Source organism: Mixophyes fleayi, chromosome 6 (genome assembly GCF_038048845.1).
Source record: "Mixophyes fleayi isolate aMixFle1 chromosome 6, aMixFle1.hap1, whole genome shotgun sequence".
Classification (NCBI taxonomy): domain Eukaryota; kingdom Metazoa; phylum Chordata; class Amphibia; order Anura; family Limnodynastidae; genus Mixophyes; species Mixophyes fleayi.
The window spans coordinates 205,311,179-205,331,103 of record NC_134407.1 but is presented as its reverse complement, the minus strand read 5'-3'; positions in this window follow the sequence as shown (position 1 = coordinate 205,331,103).

Genomic DNA, 19,925 nt, shown 5'->3' with positions numbered 1-19,925 from the left:
GTTACCTGGGCGGTGACTGAAACGGATGAGCTCCAATGAAACGGCTGCATGGAGCAGCTCCCGTGGCAGCATTCAAGCCTATCCCATAGGTGCCATGACATTTCCCTTTAGGTGGTGTTTCCAAGGTCCTCAGCAAATCAACTGTGCCACCATCACATTAACGGAATGGACAGAGCAAGTAAAAGTTATTGCTCGTCTCAAGGAATGTAGGATGACAATCTAGAATGAGATAATTTTGTAACAGGAGTTTACTCGTCCCTCTAGAACAGATGTTGAGGAACGAATCAAAACACAATCAACTACTTGCTTTAGGGATGTGATAAAAGAAGTTTTTGAGAGAGAAGCCGAATAATGAGATGAAAGAGTTGAAGGAAGCAATGACCTCACTGAGAGTAGAGATATAATTTTTTTAAGGAAATTGCAGCTGGCACACTCGCAAAAATATCTTAGAGACAGAGGATGGAGTGCCAAAGACCGATCTTACGAAACTGACCCTTGTGGCTACAAAACTCAGAACCAATGTTGTGCAGAAAGTGTGGAAGAACTGAACACTTTGCTTGACTCCGCTAGTCACGTACACCCGAAACTCCATCACCTGCTTCGAGTTTCAATTTAAACTAAAGTCAACCTTTTATTCATTCTTGGGCAGTTGTATTAAACTCGCAGAGAATGTCTGAGTGTCATACTGTTGCGTTCTTGTTACTAGATGGTATTGGCGCAGCCGTGCGAGGAGGCGCGGAGTCTAACGCACCCCTGGTATTCACCAGGGACCCCCGCAAGGGAGTTTGGGCTTAGTTGCAAGGGGATGCGCAGGTTGCAGTTCTCCAAGACGGCCACCAGCGTAGGAACAGATTGGACAATGCGTAATCAATCAACCCGGGTTAGAACCAACGGGCAGCAAGGTACAAGAGGAGAATCCAAGGGCGCTGACCGCCGAGCGGGAGTGCTTAGGCGTCCCGTTGCCTAGCAATGGGATGCGCCGGGGACCGTGCATGTGTGCTCGGCAACCTGGATGTAGGGGAAAGCGTCCCGTTGCAAGGCGACAAGCTGCAGAGGCAGGCGACCGCCTCTCGCACCAGAGTCAGTGCACATACAATATAAATGTTGTGATCTTGTTAAGCTTATGATGGGATTAGGGAAGGAATGAGATGATTTTCATTTTATTTTTTATTTTATATAACTGTTTATTTCATTGTTTCATTTTATTCCGTCTAAAGATATTTTTTTTTTTAGCTTTATTAAAAAAAAAATATTTTACTTGGGTAGGCCCCATACACAGAGCACTGTATCTGATAGTTTTTCCCTGCACACTAATGTTATTAGATCTGGTGCAACATAAAAAATGTCACCTCAGGGTCACCGGTCCATAGTCAACCTACTGTGGTCAGTCAGCAAGTGATTAAAATACATAAGTCCATGAAGAGCTAGCTTCTGATGAGTCAATGGCCCTCTAAGCCCTAAAATACAAGTTGGTTTATATAAAATAGTTATTAATAACATTAACAAATATTAATGTCCAATTTTCAGGAGCTTATTAGAACAAACTATCTTATATATGATATAAGGATGTGGTTAATTTGAGTTTTATTTATAACACTGTTGCCCATTTTTTGTCTTCTTGTCTGGAATAAAATGGGTCAATAGTTGCCTCTGTTAGTAATTTTTTGTCTTTCAGGAACTAAATGGGTAAACCTCCGCCTCTGAACCAATTTTACATGTAATCTTAGATCCATGAAGAGGTTCTGAGTTCTCAGTCAAGTGCTAATGAATTCCACATGAAGTTAAATTTCAAATCACTTACATAATGTGTACACTTGACTTACTCCTAGTTTCTTTTCTTATCCCATACACGGCCATTTATGACTTTTCCAGACAAGAGGGTCCTTGAAACGGTAATTACAATCGCTTTCTTACCCATTCCTGGCTCTAAGAAAGTCTCATTCTGAGCCACTTATGACTATGAAGCTTATATTCCCAGGACTATAGTGCCTTTCAGCAGCTTCTGTGGGAGTTGTGGATAATTATATGTAAACGAGCTCAATGAATGTGTTATCTTATAACATTCTGCTCATGCCATGTAATGTGCGTGTGTGTGTGTGTTGTGTGTGTGATGAATGAAATTTGCAAATTGGTTCCACTGAATATGTACCTCATTTGCCAGCAAAATATTACATGTTTCTCCAGCAGAATTTGGCTGTCCTTCCAAACCATAACACACAGCAAAATGAATTGACCATTATAACCCCAACTTTTGGAACACTCTAGGGAACGCTCTACATTTTTTTGGCTACTGCTCCTGACCTAGTGATGGGCAACACACTTCAAGAGCCATATGTACTGCCCTCAAACCTTCAAAGTACAGCCGATTACCCTTAATATGGATCCGCAGATTACCCTTAATCTCAATAATAATATAAAACCATACATTTAAGAAAAAAAGAGGCACCAATCTGTAATAACATCTCAACATACATTTTATTGCAAGATTAACAAGTGTTGCAAGCTAAACAAAATTTGGAAATTTATTGTGACTTCTGGGTGAGCAGATTTTCCACCAGCCTTAGAAAACTAATTGTAATGCCAGGTACACACTGCAGAAAATTACTGCAGATGCGATTTCTGTAACGATTTTTACCAATGACTGAAAGTCCCGATGAGCATGCAGAGTTATGCGTACACACCAACATGATTTACCATCAGATCTGTGCTCTACATATGTCATAGCCATTGGCTGAAAAGATCGTGACTCTGTACACTCTACAGATATCTGCCTACACTGCTGGTCGTAGGTGCGTATACACTTCCCTGTTTGCCAGACATTGTCCTTTCATTGATAGTGCTTTTTAGTCACTGTGGGTTAATCTTGGGGAATAAGGTGGAGAAAGTGGAGTGTGTTCTAGCTATTGAATTATTTCCTGAGTAATCAGATCTAGTTTAGCATTTAGTGGAAGAAAATACAATACTGTTCATACGCCTCTTAAAAAACATGTAAGTACATGGAAGAAATCGTGAGATGGTGCTGTAAACCATAGCAACCAATCAGACACTTGATTCCATTTCCATTTCCATTTCCTGAACTGATTTAGAAAAAATTACAATTGGAATCTGATTGGGTGCTAGTTTTGTAAAGTTGGACGCAAAATGCGTTGTCCTGCATACAATACGCGTTTTACTTCTGCACATCCCCACAAAGCACTAGTTATGGTAAAGGCCATGTGTAGACTGAGTCGCCTCTTGTGTTTACAGCTTCTTGTGACCCTTTATGACTGAAGTGGCAGAATGGGGGACAGAGAGTGCGTGCAAATGTGTGTTGGAGTAAATGAGACTTATTTAGATTGACACACAGAGGCTTATGCATCTGCCAGGAGACAGGAAACTAGCAGACGTTCAATCGCTGGTGGAAATGACTAACTGATAATGATGACAATCAGCTAAGAAGTGTCATGCTCAATATAGTGTATAAAATTTGTCTTAGACGGAACTTGTGTCCAACAATACATGAGCCCCCACTTGTGCAATTGGTTTCGTAAATGTCCTTCAAACTGATTTAAGATCTAGTCCTACTCTAAACAGGTGGTTTCTCTATTCATGGATTTTTGGATTAAATTAAGAATTTTGGAATTGTCAGTACATTTGACATCTTTGTTTGTTACTGGGTACTGGCATAGGCAAGCCTGCCAATTCTAGCAACTTTCCTGGAACAGTCCCTAGATCCAGTGGCAAATGTGGTAAGAGTTGGCTAAAAAAAGTTTGTGGCCTCATCAGAAATGGGTGTAGCATAGTAACATAGTTACATAGTAACATAGTAACATAGTTGATAAGGTTGAAAAAAGACACCAGTCCATCAAGTTCAACCTATTTTGGATCTCCTGCGATCCTGCACTTATATTTGAAATTGATCCAGAGTAAGCAACCGCCACTCTGTTTCAATTGTGAAAATCCCCCCGACCCACTATTGCAGTCCCATTTTTACCCTATATCCACTACTATCCTTCATTTTAATTATCGGTCGTATCCCTGGATACACTTTCTGATAAAAAATTGTCTAACCCTTTCTTAAACATATTTATTGAATCTGCCATCACAACCTTCCCTGGCAATGAATTCCATATCTTGACTGCCCTTACTGTAAAGAACCCCTTCCTTTGCTGGTTGTGAAATTTCCTCTCCTCTAACCTTAGGGGGTGACCGCATGTCCTGTGTATAGTCTTGGCAGATGTTTTGTTGTGCTGTCTGAGCATATCAAGGTGTGAGCTATTTTGCCACTATTTTCAAATTTGCTGTAATGAAGTAGGGCATACGTATTTCAATAAGGAAACAATATAAAGTGAGGTAATACTATGCTATATATGGTACTAAGTGGAATAAACTGGGACAACCTGTGGTCTTCCAGCTGTTGCTGAACTGCAAGTCCCTGAACACACTGTAGACTTGCTGGCACTTGTCGTTCCACAACAGTTTCAGTGTCATCAGTAACCTACTTCTGTTGTAGAACAATGTGTGACAGAACAAGATGACATTGGCTATTATAGCAGAGGTAGTATATATCGATATATATGGCATGGTGCCTATAGTATGGATTGGGCACTTTGCAGTGCTATGCTAAGAGACTATAAAAGAACTTATTCTGTGGTACTCATTACCACAACAGTGTCAACCCCGACAACGTTTTAAACTACATAAGAATAACGATGGCTATAAGGCCTACAGTAATAAAATACCTCATACTTACCTACTTTCTTCAGCTCCCTTCCGGGAGCCAGCCAGTGGAGGGGGGCGTGAAGGGGCGGGGTGGCCGAAATCGCGTCATTTCGGCCCCGCCCCCTGTGACGGCATGACGCAAATTGCGTCATTTGACAGCGGGGGCGGGGCCAAACGCCGCGATTCACCGGGAATCGCGGCGTTTGGGATCTAATTCTGCCCACTTCACTAGGAAGTGGGGCACTTCCTAGTGAAGTGGGCAGAATTCGGGAGATTGCCACACTCGCCCGGGAGACTCTCACAAAATGCGGGAGTCTCCCGGACATTCCGGGAGAGTTGGCAAGTATGAAATACCTACTTACAATATGTCAGACATGCAGCTTGTCCGGAGCTTTAAATCACTGTGCAGTGTCCAATCTGAATGCCCTAAACACCTACAGTATGATAGGACGCCATTTTATTATGGACACACTGAAAATGACGGTTTTAAAGCGGCAATACCCGGAGCTCACTCCTGTATAATGGAATACAGGCGTGGGGTCCGGGTATTGTCGCTTTAAAACTGCCATTTTCAGTGTGTCCATACTTTATTACTGTAGGCCTTATAGCCATCGTTAGTCCCATGTCGTTTAAAACCTTGGTTCACATTGCCGCTTTACCGTACCCCACCCACAACATACTTGTTTGTAAAAGATAAAAAAAAGCTTCTGATGAGATCCTCAAGGACACTTTACAACTTAAGACTCAAGGAAGGTTCCAAAGTCCTTTGTAAAGACTTTCTAGATTCACTCTCTTTGTGGTTTTAACTGCTATAATTTTGCTCATGTTTTGAAAAGTCTTTGACAAGGATTATAGCAATTCTGCCCTCCTGTGAGCTCCATGCTGCTGACGACCGAATGAGATTTAAACCCTGCAATTCTTATAAAAAGCAGAATAGAGTAATACCTGCTATTTCCCCTACAAGTTACGGAACGGCTCACTCTTTGAGGTCAGAACAGGGAGGGGGTGACAACATTGTGTGTAAATATCTAATCTGGATGGGTTTCTGCCTGCTGTCATGTTGACCAGAGATTGACTAAAGTTTGATGAACAAGTACATACAAAGGCAAAGTGAGTCAGAGCATTAGACAGGTTGCATAACGTTGCATCTCAGTTATTATTACAACATGAGTGTTATAGGTCTGATACCTTTCAAGTATTAATTCTTAAAGAACATTTAAAGGCAAACTAATATCAGTTTATATATTTCATTGTTTTGTGTGCAAGAAAGTAATAGTGAAAACACTCTCTTTTTCTGTTCTGTCTGTATACCTTTTTGCATATTTGCCAACTTGTATAACCTCCCAAAGGGGAGGTCAAGTACAAGTGCAGGAGGAACATGGTTCCGTTCCCTAATATGTAATGCTTAGCAGAAAGGCCGAATGATGTGAATTGCATCATTAATTCATACTTCCCGACTCTTATGGGAATTTCCGGGAGGTTCACGAATTTTGGAAGGATGGGCATCCTCCCGAGTCTTGGTGTAGGTGGAGCCTAATGAAGCAATTTGAATCACCAAGCCCAAAAGCCCCCATTAAGCAATGCTGAGGGTGGGGACACAGTGACATGATGGTGTTACTACATTCCCTTCTGCACTTGTCCCCTGACCTGTCCTTGGCAAGTATGCATTAAGCCCCACCTCTGCTGTGACCCGGGAGAGTGCCTATACTCCGGAAGTCTAGGAGGACTTCCTGGAATTAGGGAGCCTCCTGGATATTCCTGGAGACTAAGCAAGTACGCCTTTTTGTGAGAAGCCGTGAATTTTTGTATACACGCAGCTGAAAGCAATGAGCGGCTCTTGGTCGTCTTCCCTCCCACCTGCTGTAAGCAAATATCTGTTATAAAGATAGAGTACCTGCAATAGGGAAAGGGAGTTGTACAAATGGTGGTGGCAGACAGGAGTTTATAACACACAAAGATGTAGAAGCGTATAACATATTAGCAATATAACTGCTGTCTGTAGCAGATGCTGTCATAGAATGTACAGAACGTCTACATATATAGTATTACTCCATTACATAAATTATATGAGTAAAAATATGTTTGAGCGCTATTATTGTGGTGTTTGACAAAATGTAACAATAGAAACCACCTATAAATAAGTTTGTCCCTGTAATAGTTCAGATTTAATATTAGTATTATATACTTCTGACAAGATCCATGCTACTAAAGTCACTAAGGATCATTTATGAACATTGCGGATGTGTTGTTGTTTCATGGACATATGCCACTTATATTATGTTATAACGTGCATGAGCTGTTGTACCAAGAGACTGCAGGAAGTTGGTGAAAACATGCAGCTCCTTCTGATAGGTGTTGGGAAATTCTATAGAGAATGTGGTACAGCCACAATAACGCTGCAAATACTGTGCTCAATTACAAAACTATAGTATCATCATCATCATCATCATTTATTTATATAGCGCCACTAATTCCGCAGCGCTGTACAGTGAACTCATTCACATCAGTCCCTGCCCCATTGGAGCTTACAGTCTAAATTTCCTACTATAGACACACACTCACACACAGACAGACAGACAGACAGAGACTAGGGTCAATTTTTGATTGCAGCCAATTAACCTACCAGTATATTTTTTGGGAGTGTGGGAGGAAACCGGAGCACCTGGAGGAAACCCACGCAAACACAGGGAGAACATACAAACTCCACACAGATAAGGCCATGGTCGGGAATCGAACTCATGACCCCAGTGCTGTGAGGCAGACGTGCTAACCACTACGCCACTGTGCTGCCCATGTAGTAGATTTCATTGTGCGATAGAACATATTCCAATGTACTTCAGAGGATTCTGACTGCGGAAGTTCAGAGAAAATCCTAGTTAAGTGAGTGTTGCAGAACTTTAAGACATATATGAGGTAATACCAAGCAGTATTTTAGGAGAGACATTTAAAAGGTGTGATTAATTATGAGGGTAGTTTAAAACTGTTTATAGACATAGTTTGTATGGAACTTTCTACTTTTTCCTATTGTGCTCCTATCATAGACTGCAAAATGTTACACAACAAGTCTGATGCTGAGTTGTACATATGTCCGCTGGCATTGTGTACAAAAAGTTTCATGGCAGACTGACACTTCTTTATGACCGGTGAGGCGGAATAGGAGAGGGAAGGGGCAGTCTAACGTAGGCTGAATACAGTAAGGGTGTAACGGGTGCCTAGGGAAAGGGACAACACTACCTGTAAATCCCTTCCCGAATTCCCAGGTACTTACCTGATCCTGAGGAATGCCTATAGGACCGTACACTCCTCACAAAGAACCCTGTGGTCTGCCCTTGGTGTGCAGACCCCTTAGCACCTCTTTTGAGGGATGGTCGCCGCCTCCTCTTGATGGTGGTCTGCAACCCTCCAAATCTGTGCCTAGGATACAGGGGACACACAACACAGCCACCCACAGAGCCATCTACCCTCTCAAATGTGCATCCCACACTAGTGCTAACGACAGCAACAACAAAGCAGCTCCCTGATCCTAACAACAAACTAAGTGTTCAGACGCTGCAAAACGTTACCGCTAATATCACTAGGTGTGGTGCACTACACTAGCTTGAAACCCCACAGTCACACAGACACGAATGCAAAGGCTGCAGAGTGAGAAAACCAAAAGCCTTCCTTTAATGGGGGCCTGACTTCTGGATCCTGGAAAGAAATTACACAAGGGAAATATACAGAATAATTTACAGTACTATGCTATAAAGTACAGGGTAATACGTGACCACTACAGAAACGGCCACTCAATTAGCACCCAGGGAAACAGACCAGGCATGGTCTCACTACGAGAAATGCCCCCTAACAATTGCGGAGCCAACTTCCTGGGACCCCAGGATAATTCTGGCTGTCATTGCTGTCACAGACTGATCTGGATTGACCCCACCTCAGACTTATAGCATGAACCTAATTGACACCTCACGGCTAGAGCCTGAATTATAATTGCTCCCACAGCCATAAAGACTGATTGAATGTGTCCCACAGACCTAAAGTATGATTTTATGTGCCCCACAGGTATAAGCCTGACTTAACACTGTGCCCAAAAGAAAACAATAGGAATCCTACTAATGAATCCTAGCTACTCGGGGCCTTGTGCCCGCTATTGCTCAACCAACCTTGTGCATGAAATGCACCACGGGCCTTATGCCCGACTTACCTAACGGAGTTATACTTACCTGCTTCGTGCAGGAAACTAACCTTTCCTTCTAGGACTTTTCCAGATCCTCCAGAACCTCTTCTCCGGTTCAGTGCTTCTGCTCCTACTCTTCTGACAGGGGCCCTCTCAGTTCTTGCTTTATCCCAGCTTCCTGGAGCTCTTCTCCGCTTACCTCTCACCGGTGAACACTGGACATCCCCCGACATCTACTCACTTCTGACTGAAATAGCACTGGGTGCTTATATAAAAGCCAGCAGTACATGGTGATGCATTGAGACTTAATTGGCATGTTGGGCTGCCAAAAACTCAAATGGCCATCTAAGAGTCCTGATTGCCTCATCGTTAAGGCCACTGTTTGGCCAACAGTGAATTGTTGCCGATTTCCTGTTGCCAGTATTGGGACCTGTGAAGAAGCACTTTCCATTGCTGGATCCCGGGAGCAGTGAGTTTACTTTGCTTCTTTCCTTCTTTCCTCTTTTCTTCGCCCTCTTCACAGGCTCTGCTCCTCTTCTTTTCTTTGCCCTCTTCATATGCGGGGGCAAACCTTCTCACAAGGGCATGTTCACGCAAATGCGGCTGTGGCAGATCAGCACAAAGACGTATATATGTCTGGAGCTGTATCTTTTGTACGGCAGGTGCAAATACACTAACTAGCCGCTTCTGATTGGCTGATTTCAGATTCACTTCTGAAGCTGATAGGCACCATGTAGCATACATTTCAACCAATTACAATGCAGCATATCTTTTTCCTGTGTCAGGTTATAAAATTGTAATAAAAGTGAAAAAAGTAGTAAAGGGAAATTGATATTCAATATTCCATGGCTACTACGTCTTTCAATCTGGTTGAGATGGGCAAAGTTTTCAAAACTGTTCTTTGAAATATTCGCTTTGTTATGCATTTGGCTGCGAACTCTTCTCTTCTCTACTGAAAATATTTGAGCTTCTGGTTCAAATTACAGGAAATGATCACACACATTAAGAAAATGTTGAAGCTTCTTGCTCTATCCACCTGATCTAGCCTGTCCCATTCTGCACATTAACTCCTATGGGGGAGCGGGGGGAAGGAAGTCTGGGAGATAAAGTGAAAAGCATTTTTATATAGATGAACTATAGAAATCGAGAGCCCAGGGAGCATACAATACCTTTTGCCAAGAGATGTCTAATTTCCCCATCTCTTCTTTCCAGCAATGCCCAATTAGAATTAATGAAGCAGAAGGGGTCTTTATTTGTTCAGCAGAATAAAAAGCAATTAGCCAAATGTGGATTGCATGCTAAGAGTAAGGAAAAATTGACATGAATTTTATATTTATTGAAGAAACAAATGAATTCTTGTTGAGAACAAAGGTTGTTTGGAGCAGGTAAGTGATGGTAAAGACATCTTTATTCTAATTTACTTTATCATTGATTATTCTATGTATTGTTTTACAGGGGAATCCTAAAAACATGATCTTCTGGGATCTTTGGTGTGAAGGTTGACATTTTCTTATTTCTTATTGAGGTGTCCATTTTTGGATTAATATCAATGCATTTTAATACACCACATAATAATGTACTATAGATTCTCACCTAGAAATGCAGAGTTCTGGGGGGTGACAGACTGCCCCTTGTTTCTTTACCTTAAATTTTTTTCCTATTTATGACTACCAGCAAAGGAAATAATGACTTTTTAAAATACCTCGTAAAATATACCCATACCTTCTGTGAGGAAGACTGGGCTAGTAGAACACTATAGCAATGGGAAAGCGGAGCGGAATAACAGAAGACGTCTGAGGAGTGAATAATAATTAAAATCCAGTACATGGAAACAGCAGTTTACTGGGGAGCGCTGTGTACTGTGTGAAGCAGGCAGATAAAAGGATCTGATGAGCTGAGACATTCCACTAGCATTCTCCATGCTTCTTGATAGCTCAACTAGTGACTGAAGCTGTCTGTGTAAGGAACAGTATGTGATTTGCTGTAGCTTTCTTACAACCTCAGCAACCAGTCAGATTTTAGTTATCATTTTCTAGAATGTATTCGATAAATGAAAGCTAGAATCTGATTGGTTACTCATACTTGCCAACTCTCCCTGAATGTCAGGAAGACTCCCTGAAATAGGGGTAATCTCCATCACTCCCTGAAGAGTCTGGCATTCTCCCTGATGCTGAGCCAGTACAAGACGTGGTTGGCTTCGCCATCTGTGGCATGATGACACAGTTCAGAAATTGTGTCCTATGTCCATGTATTAATGCCTATAGAGGTGGCCATTTTCATGGAGACCAAGATTTAACCAAAGACTGACGGGTAAGACAACATGACTTCAGTAATGGAGACAGAAATGTAAAAGACACTTCAATCTCTAGAGATTCAATAGCTGCTTTTCTTTAATGCATAGTTTCCTACTCTCCCGGAATGTCCAGGAGACTCCTGCAATTCTGGGAGACCTCCCGGCTCCCTGGAGAGCAGGGCAACTTCCCGTTTTCGCCCCCACAATAGATAAGTGGTGGGGGCGGGGCTTAATGTCACAAATATTGTGGCATGTTTAGGGGCGTGGCCAAAATATGTGATTCGTCAAGCCCCGCCCCCACATGCCCACTTGGCCCGGGATCTCCCTGAAAAGTTGGCATGTGTGTGGTTACTATGGGCAACACCTCCACTTTTTCTTTTTAGAATGTTTGATGAATCTACTCTTTAGTATGGCACCTGTTAAATCACTTCCCCACTTTAGACTTGGTGCCACGTAAGATTATGGTGTTTTAGGCTTTCTCCTGACAATACAACAATTGCATGAACATGCACTTTACTGTACTCAGTGGGGGGAATTCAGTTAGCCGTGAAGTGTCTCTGGAACGTCTGTGAGACACCTCGCGGAGGGGATTTCATAGAAATCGCTGAGATTTTTATCGCAATTGCCGGAAATGTGCGCTGCGTGATGTTCGCGCACCACATCGTTGGCAATTAAATTCCCCCCAATATATGACATTCTTGATAAGTGAAGCAGAGCACTAATATCTTTGGGTTGTTTTGTTTAAGACTCAATTGATGTGATCAATCCCACTGATTTGGAACTGGTTTGTTCACGGCTCAACTTTGTGAGCTGGAGGTAAAAATGTTGACATTCTGAGGGTAAAAGTGGTGATAAAGTGGAGGTAATAATGAAGATAATTAAACTAGAGGCAAATGTGGTGATAAAATTGATGCAAAACAGCTAATAAATTGGCGCAACAATGGTATTTAAGTAGAGATAATATCGACACTAATTAAAGTGCAGGTAAAACTGGTGATAAAGGAAAAAGTGGATGTAACCTTTAACTTTTAGTTTATTACCCTTTTATGTAAAGTTTACTACCGATTTTTTCACCACTTTGCTACCACTTTTACCTACGAAATTATCCATTTTTTTTACCTTCAGTGTATCACGTTGCTTTAAAGTTTAGTGATGAATTATCGTCATCTAGTAAAGTAGAGGAACCATGATTGACTTTACGCTAACTAATTATGATTTGAAACCTTAGCTTTTTAAAAGAATACATAAAATCTAAACATTGTTTGGGTGACTTCACAATAATGAAAAACAAAAAGAGTAGAGTAAACCATTCACAGATATACTGTAATAGCCCAACAAAGGAATAACAATGAGTAACTTCTGAAATTTAAATGGAGAAATGTAGGGGCTGTAATAGAAGTCATCAGACTGAGGGATTGGGAATGGATGAATGCCAGCAAGTCATTGAGTACTATTCCAAACACAATTACATTGCACTAATAGTGCATAATAGTGTATAATGAATTATTATCATCACTCTACAATGTCACCATTGCAACAGATTTCACATGATTCTGGACCTCAAGATAATATTTCTACTCTGATATTATAACAGTCCACCGCCAACAATAAGCTATAAGGATGCAAAGGAAGGAAAATATGCCAAAGAATTTCAACAGAATTATAAATGGCTACAAAGCCGACATGTTCAGGGTGTAACGGAACCGGATGATGAATGTTCACCTACAGCAGTGTTTCCTCAGGAACCCCTAACAGTGCAGGTTTTCCAGGTGACAAGGGAAATAATTATACCACCTGTGGATCTTTCACAATGTGTCGCTGCGGAATTAGTGGCGCTATATAAATAGCTGATGATGATGATGTGTAAGTCAGTAATGAATACACCTGTGCTCCAGCAAAGAGAATTATGGAAAACAAGCACTGTTAGGGGTACCTGAGGATTGGGTTTGGGAAACACTGACCTATGGGAAAAGGAGTAGCAAGTAAGGGCCCCTCAATAAGTTCTGCTCCTAACTGGACCCTGCAAGTGTCTGTGCAGAAAGCTAGGATGTGCACACTCTCCTCCTGCTCACTGATGAACAGCAGATGCTTGTTTGGGAGGCAGGGGAAGTGATAACTGAGGTGGGGAATGTACAGAGGAAAATCCAGTGAGCAACTCAGCTTCAAAGGACTCACAACAATGCCCTGGATTAGTGCAGCACCCTGCGTTGGTGATGTCCTCCACTGACTCCTGTTATGTGACACAGAGCTGGAGCAGGAGAAGTTGATCCCACTACACAGAGCCAATGCACACATAGGATGCAGCAATTTGTACCACATCTCTGTCATGCCTTCTTAATATATTTGGATGCCTCCCTTGCGGGTAATGGGCCTGAATTGCCTACATTTCTATCACTTGGCAGTCAGAAGTACTCTCACACAACAGATCTGGTTAGCCCGGGCTTCTGGATGCACAGTACTGTGCATGCTGAATCTTGTAGACAGAAGTGGGAATCTCAGCCTTCTGCTTCTTACCTTAACAGGCGAGAAGTGGGGGTGGCGTCCTCTGCTCCTCAAACTTGGAGTGTAGCGCTGGGCTGTGATGTTATTACCAGCGTAACGCTGATATAGGGGAGAAAATCAGATGCTTCCGGCTGGGTGGTGCTGCAGGGGCATTAAAAACACTGTATGAATGACATTATGCTACTCATTCCCTGATTTAGGGGCCCCCTAACCATCGGTGCCGTAGGCAACCACCTAGGTTTGCCTAATGGTAGTGCCGGCCCTGTTCAATTCTTAGAAGAAAATAATAATATTGTTTCTCATACAATGTATATATTTTCCCTCGCACTAGAGAAAAATATGAATGACACCAATGCTATGTGGATTAATTAGCAGATTTCATTTTAAGAATAAAGTTCACTCTGTAGATGATTTTACAAATCTTAAATAAATGTGGGTACCAGTTAAATGTCCCACAGGAAAGATCATGCACAGCAGCAGCTGCCATTGCGTTTGATGCATAAACTGGCAGCATTTAGCATGCGATTGCTAAGTAATAATTTATATAGAATAACAGAACAATTATCTGTTCTTTTCAGTTAAAATAGAGAATGCTGCTCAGATCTGTAGAAAAGTTCTATGAGAAGCATTAGATGACAGCTTGTACAGATATGTACAAAATTCCAGGAGTGTAACAATAGGCGATGCCTCAGAGGTAAGGGGGCGGCTGGTAATGCTGGGTCACACCTCCCCCCCTTCAGACCTCAAAGGAGACCAATGCTTTGCTATGTTGAGGGCAGAGGGGGCCCGGAGACAAGAAAGGCATCATCGAACCCCTACTCAAATTTTGTTATGGGTCCCGATGATGCACTGTTCCACCCCTGCAAAAACCCTATCCTAATTTAATGGGGTCTTTCCAACAATTGGGGGTGGTGGTTTTACATACACATGCCCTAGTCTAGAACATTTGTTATGATCACTCCCTAAAAAAACTAGCCATGGAATGCAGCTGTCCCTTTGTTCTTACTTGCACTGGGAACCTCTACTAGAGAGTGCTGTGGGAGAGCTGTAGAAGAGAAGAGATCCATTTCACCAGAGGCAGAACATGGTATGGCCGGCCTCATAGCAAATTTTGAGGGAAGGCACAGAGAGTACCATCCACCCCTCTCTATGCTCAGAAGATAATTGCCAGGCATCCATTCCACCAGAGCCCTTGGCTTCTGCACCCCATAGCAGCTGTCCCCCCTGCAGTGGCATTCGGCCTAGACATCACAGTAACTATAGTGACCCATGGCTTCTGGTTGGATGAATGCCATTGTTATACAACCAGAAATGGACTGTCAGATTATGTTCCAGGACCTCTTCTACAGTCCTCTTCACAATCTTATAAAGGAGTGTTTGTAGTTCGTTGCACTTGCTAGTCATCACTATGCAGAGTGTATGCAAGGTGCACTGCAAAGTATTGTCAATACAGGGCAGCATAACAAAAGCTCAAGTTCATATAATTTATCTTGATTTGGTGTGCCTGAAGAATTAATTGTTCTAATTAGTCATTATTTCCGCCGGCTAGTGGCTAACACACTTATTGATCATTACGAGAATAGGTCTTTCTATGGTCATTCACACTTGCTGGTCATCATCACTAAGACTGTGTTTTCAGTGCAATACAATGTAATGCCAGTTCAGTGAAGCATAGCAATATATGTTCAAATTCTTGCAGCTTCTCCTAAACTGGATTTATCCTTAAGAATCACTAGTAATGATTATTTAATTTTGACCACTGTCAATCAAAATATATAATGCCCTCAAGTAGTGTTGCTGCTGACACAAATTCCAAAGTACCAACAACAGCAGTATTTGGTCACATTTTATTTGCACATCTCATTCATCACAGCAAGAACTTTCATTACCTTAAAGACTGATAAAACAGGCCCAACTCAACACCAAATGTCAGTCAGTCATCCCAAGCATTCCTGAATCATTAAGAAGGCTTCATGCACAACCACAGAGTGGTTTAAAAAATACAGTACTGTTTACTTGAAGGAAATGTTCCTTTCTTAGAGCGCTCCCTCTTTCTAATCGAGCCCTACCCATGTAGCAAATAGGAGGGTCATCCTCAAGCTTGTCTCCTCCTTTTACCTGAAACCACTTCAAGCCAACTGCGCTGTTTGCTCTTAACATGGGACGTGGTAGTGTGCCTATGCCTCGTCCATAGACCTCATATATAAATATATAAATTATGTAAATATGCTCAACAATAACCTCCCATTTCTAAAATTCTAGAGAAGATAAGCGAAGAAGACACACAAACAACTATAAAGAAAAATATTAGATACACTCTTCAGAGTCAACAAATCCTGACGTAAAAAGAAATGCAATTACTTCCACAAAGCAATCAAGCATATACAAGTAATAACAGCAAAATAGAAATACTACTTAATACTAAATACTAAAATTATTGTTTTCAACACGCAAGTGAAACATCAACCCTAACAACAAGTATTTACAGCAATGCACCAGAGCATAATAACAGTAAAAAAAATTCACAATTTCAGACCTAATATAAAGAATACCATAAAAGTATGAAATGAAGCAATAATACATAACCCCCAGTATAATTACAATCCTTGGATAAAGACTCCTGCAAGCCCTGATTTCCTTCTATGTCTGGGAAGTTCTCCTTAGAATTTTCTCTTGCACCATTCTTGTCAAAGTTCATCAAACTTTTTATAGTACATTTCAGGGATATTATTATCTGGCATCAAATGATACCCAGGTATTTTCTTTGCCTTTGTTATTTCTAACTTCTGGCACATAACGTAAAATTCAAATATAGCATACTGCTGTAAACAACTTATTTAATTTCTACACCGTTTATATAAAAATATCTCTTCTGTTCTAGTTTTATTTATTGCAGCAACATCGTCCAGGCAATTACTTTACAACATCCCTTTTGACTACTGTTTATGTTAAATCAATATGATGGTGAGAACGCGTTATCCAAAGATGCAATCACTCAATCATGCATTTTTCATCATGCGACCATGGCCTTATCTGTAAGGAGTTTGTATGTTCTCCCCGTATTTGCGTGAGTTTCCTCCGGGTGCTCCGGTTTCCTCCCACACTCCAAAAACATACTAGTAGGTTAATTGTCTGCTATCAAATTGACCCTAGTCTGTGTGTCTGTCTGTCTATGTCTGTCTGTCTGTCTCTCTCTGTCTGTCTGTGTGTGTGTATGTTAGGGTATTTAGATTGTAAGCTCCAATGGGGCAGGGACTGATGTGAGTTCTCTGTACAGCGCTGCGTAATTAGTGGCGCTATATAAATAAATGGTAATAATAATAATAATAAAGCATTGAAAATCCCTGTTAATGATAGAGACAGACACTTCTACTACACAATTTCTTTCAGGTGAACCATCACTGCCGCTGTAAGCACAGACATATCAGTTTACAGCTCCTCCTGGCCTCAGGTAACAGAGTTGTACCCCCTTATTGACTACATTGGGGTACGGTTAGAAAGAGTGGAGAGTTTAAATTACGAAATACAAAAACTCTCCTGCTCCAGTTCAACGACAGCTTGACTTGCCTTGAATAATACAATAATGAGACCACTTGATTCAGGCCCACATGCACATTCACTAATTTTGTGAGCGTATATTAAAAATAATTTTGCCACTTTCATTCGCACACAAGAAAGACAATATATTCTGTATTATAGAGTGGTGATTATTTAAATCAAACCTAATAGCAACTGCATTTTATTGCTATGAAAACAAATGTATAAAAAAATGTTTCTTGCGCTTATTGCCAGGTTGTGTGTAAGTGTAGATGGGTGTATGTCATAGGCAAACCGAGAGGGGGTTTCCTAGTGCCTGGAAACCCCCCTTCCAAGCCTGGGGCACTGTATAATTGAGGTGGCTTCACACGGCTCTGCTTGAAAAGGGAGAGCACCTATCAGTAGTGCACGCAGCCTTATCCATGTATATTATAGGGATAAGAAGAGTTGGAGAGCAGCTAAGCACTGTCTAATATTATAGCCATGCCCACATGCATGCTGGTCACGCCCACTGGGGGCGTGGTGTGGAAATCCCCCTCTACAAATCCTGCGTTTGCCCCTGTATGTATGTCTGACGTAAGCTTGGTGCATACTGATGCTGAGCTTGATGAACTGTTCCCTCCGTACCCTCAGCACATGGCAACAAATACTGTCATTTTATGTGCAGTGTTTTAGAGCTTAATTTTTTTGGCTACCTATCTGTCAGTGTCAGATATTCACTTACTGTTGTTTGAGTTCATCTATAACATGCAAATGCGTAAATCACACAAAATTATAGAGAACCCATTTAATTGCAGGACAGTGTTTTCTTCCAATAAACATGCACCTCATAAAGAATTCAAGTATACAGTATACCATGGTGTAATCATTCTGGAACTCTGACAATAAATGTCATTGTTAACACTGCTCCTGGGATGTTCTTCAGAACATCTGTTTTCTATCCTGCAGTTCACATTAACACGCTCCTGTCTTTCTACTCACTGCTCATCTGATATAATAGGTTTATCCAAAGACAGGTTCCAGTGCCAAGGTCTACACGACATATGTGATACTCAGAGTGCTATGGCTTAAATTAGTGACTTTCTGCGCCCACATGTGACCATAGAAACTCAATGCTTGCCTGCGCTGCTTGTTGTACATATTACGCAGTATAAACACAGTGTTCCTGTAACAGTAGCTCTGATAGAGTAGAGGAGTTGTATATTTGGAAAGTTTGCCCTGGGGACTGGCTGAGCAAGTTGGCCAAGACACACCGGCCAATCACTTTACTATGTGGCAGGCGATGTGGAGTAAAGAGAGCAGGGCGGGTGGGGCTCTACACCCCCTTTATCTGTCTTCTACCTCCCACATTGTTCTGCAAACTAACCAACAACTCATACTTTACTATGCTGTTGCCTAACACGGCATTAGACAACGAATGAAAACACCCCTCGCCCCTATTACAGGGCCAAAAATTAGGACAATTTTGCTTATGACCCTGATCCAACCATATACACATGTACACAATTATTGTTACAGACGGTGGGCCTGATTCATTATGGTACACAAAACGAATGTATTGTGCGTTTTTTAAATAAAAACGCACCTACATCAGGCATACGCATGTCCATATTCAATAAGGAGCGGATGTAAAGATACATCTGTTGAAGAAAACGGGTCTAGGCCCACTGCAAAACACTGCAGGACATGTCCAATAAATATGTGGATTATCAAGTCCCAAAAGAACGCATAGAAAAACAAACAAACTATACATCAAATGTCAACTTTTAATAATAAAGTCATTAATGACCAAACATTTATGAGGATATTATTAATGTATACTGTACATAAAATGCATTTTTACAGTTGCTCCTAATTGCAAACACATGTTCAAACATGCATATGTGACCATCATCACTAGTAATCAGCACTTACACCAGACCTGTAGCTGGTGCAAGTGATACAACAGAAAAACACGTACCATTGGGGTGCCCGAAGCTTCAATCGGATGCTGCTGTGTGCGCTGGAGCTCGGAACGCCCTTACTGTATGTTGACTACATGCCTATGCCCATTGTCCTCCCCGTTCCCCCATGAAATTGTAGGCTGTAGTAAGAGTCCTTTGCGCTCGAAGGTGAATTGGATGTTGCTGCGCTCACTGGCGTACAGTCCGTTACTGGGCATGCGCAGAACGAATTTGTATGCAAATTACGGCGTGTTTCAGCATTTCCATGCCCTAATGAATCAGGCCCAGTTAGTGTAGACAGCACTAATTGCACTGATATTGTATTATTTGGGGGGGGGGTGTTATGCCATGTATGATGCTGCAACACTTAAGTTGCGAGGTCATCTCCGTAGTTTTGCTAATTGATTAATTTTTTGTTGAAATCCAGTAATTTATATTGTAGAGTTTAGACAAAAGACATAGTATGATGCAATCAAACAAATTAAACAAAAAACAAAACAAGATAATGCCGTACAGCATAAATAGTTATATGATGTAGGTGAGTTTGATTCAAGCAGAACAGATGGATACATGGATGTATATAATTAAACATATATAGAGAGATAAAATATATATAGATAGAGGACAATTTAAAAATTTGTCATCAGCTCCCATTATAAAGGAACGGTTAGAACTAAGTTAGACTTTTATAGAGCAGGTATTCAATAGCTATAGCCATGTTGCATAGATTAATTTATAGAGGAAGGGTGAAAGGATAACTTTAGGCCTAACCATATTTCGT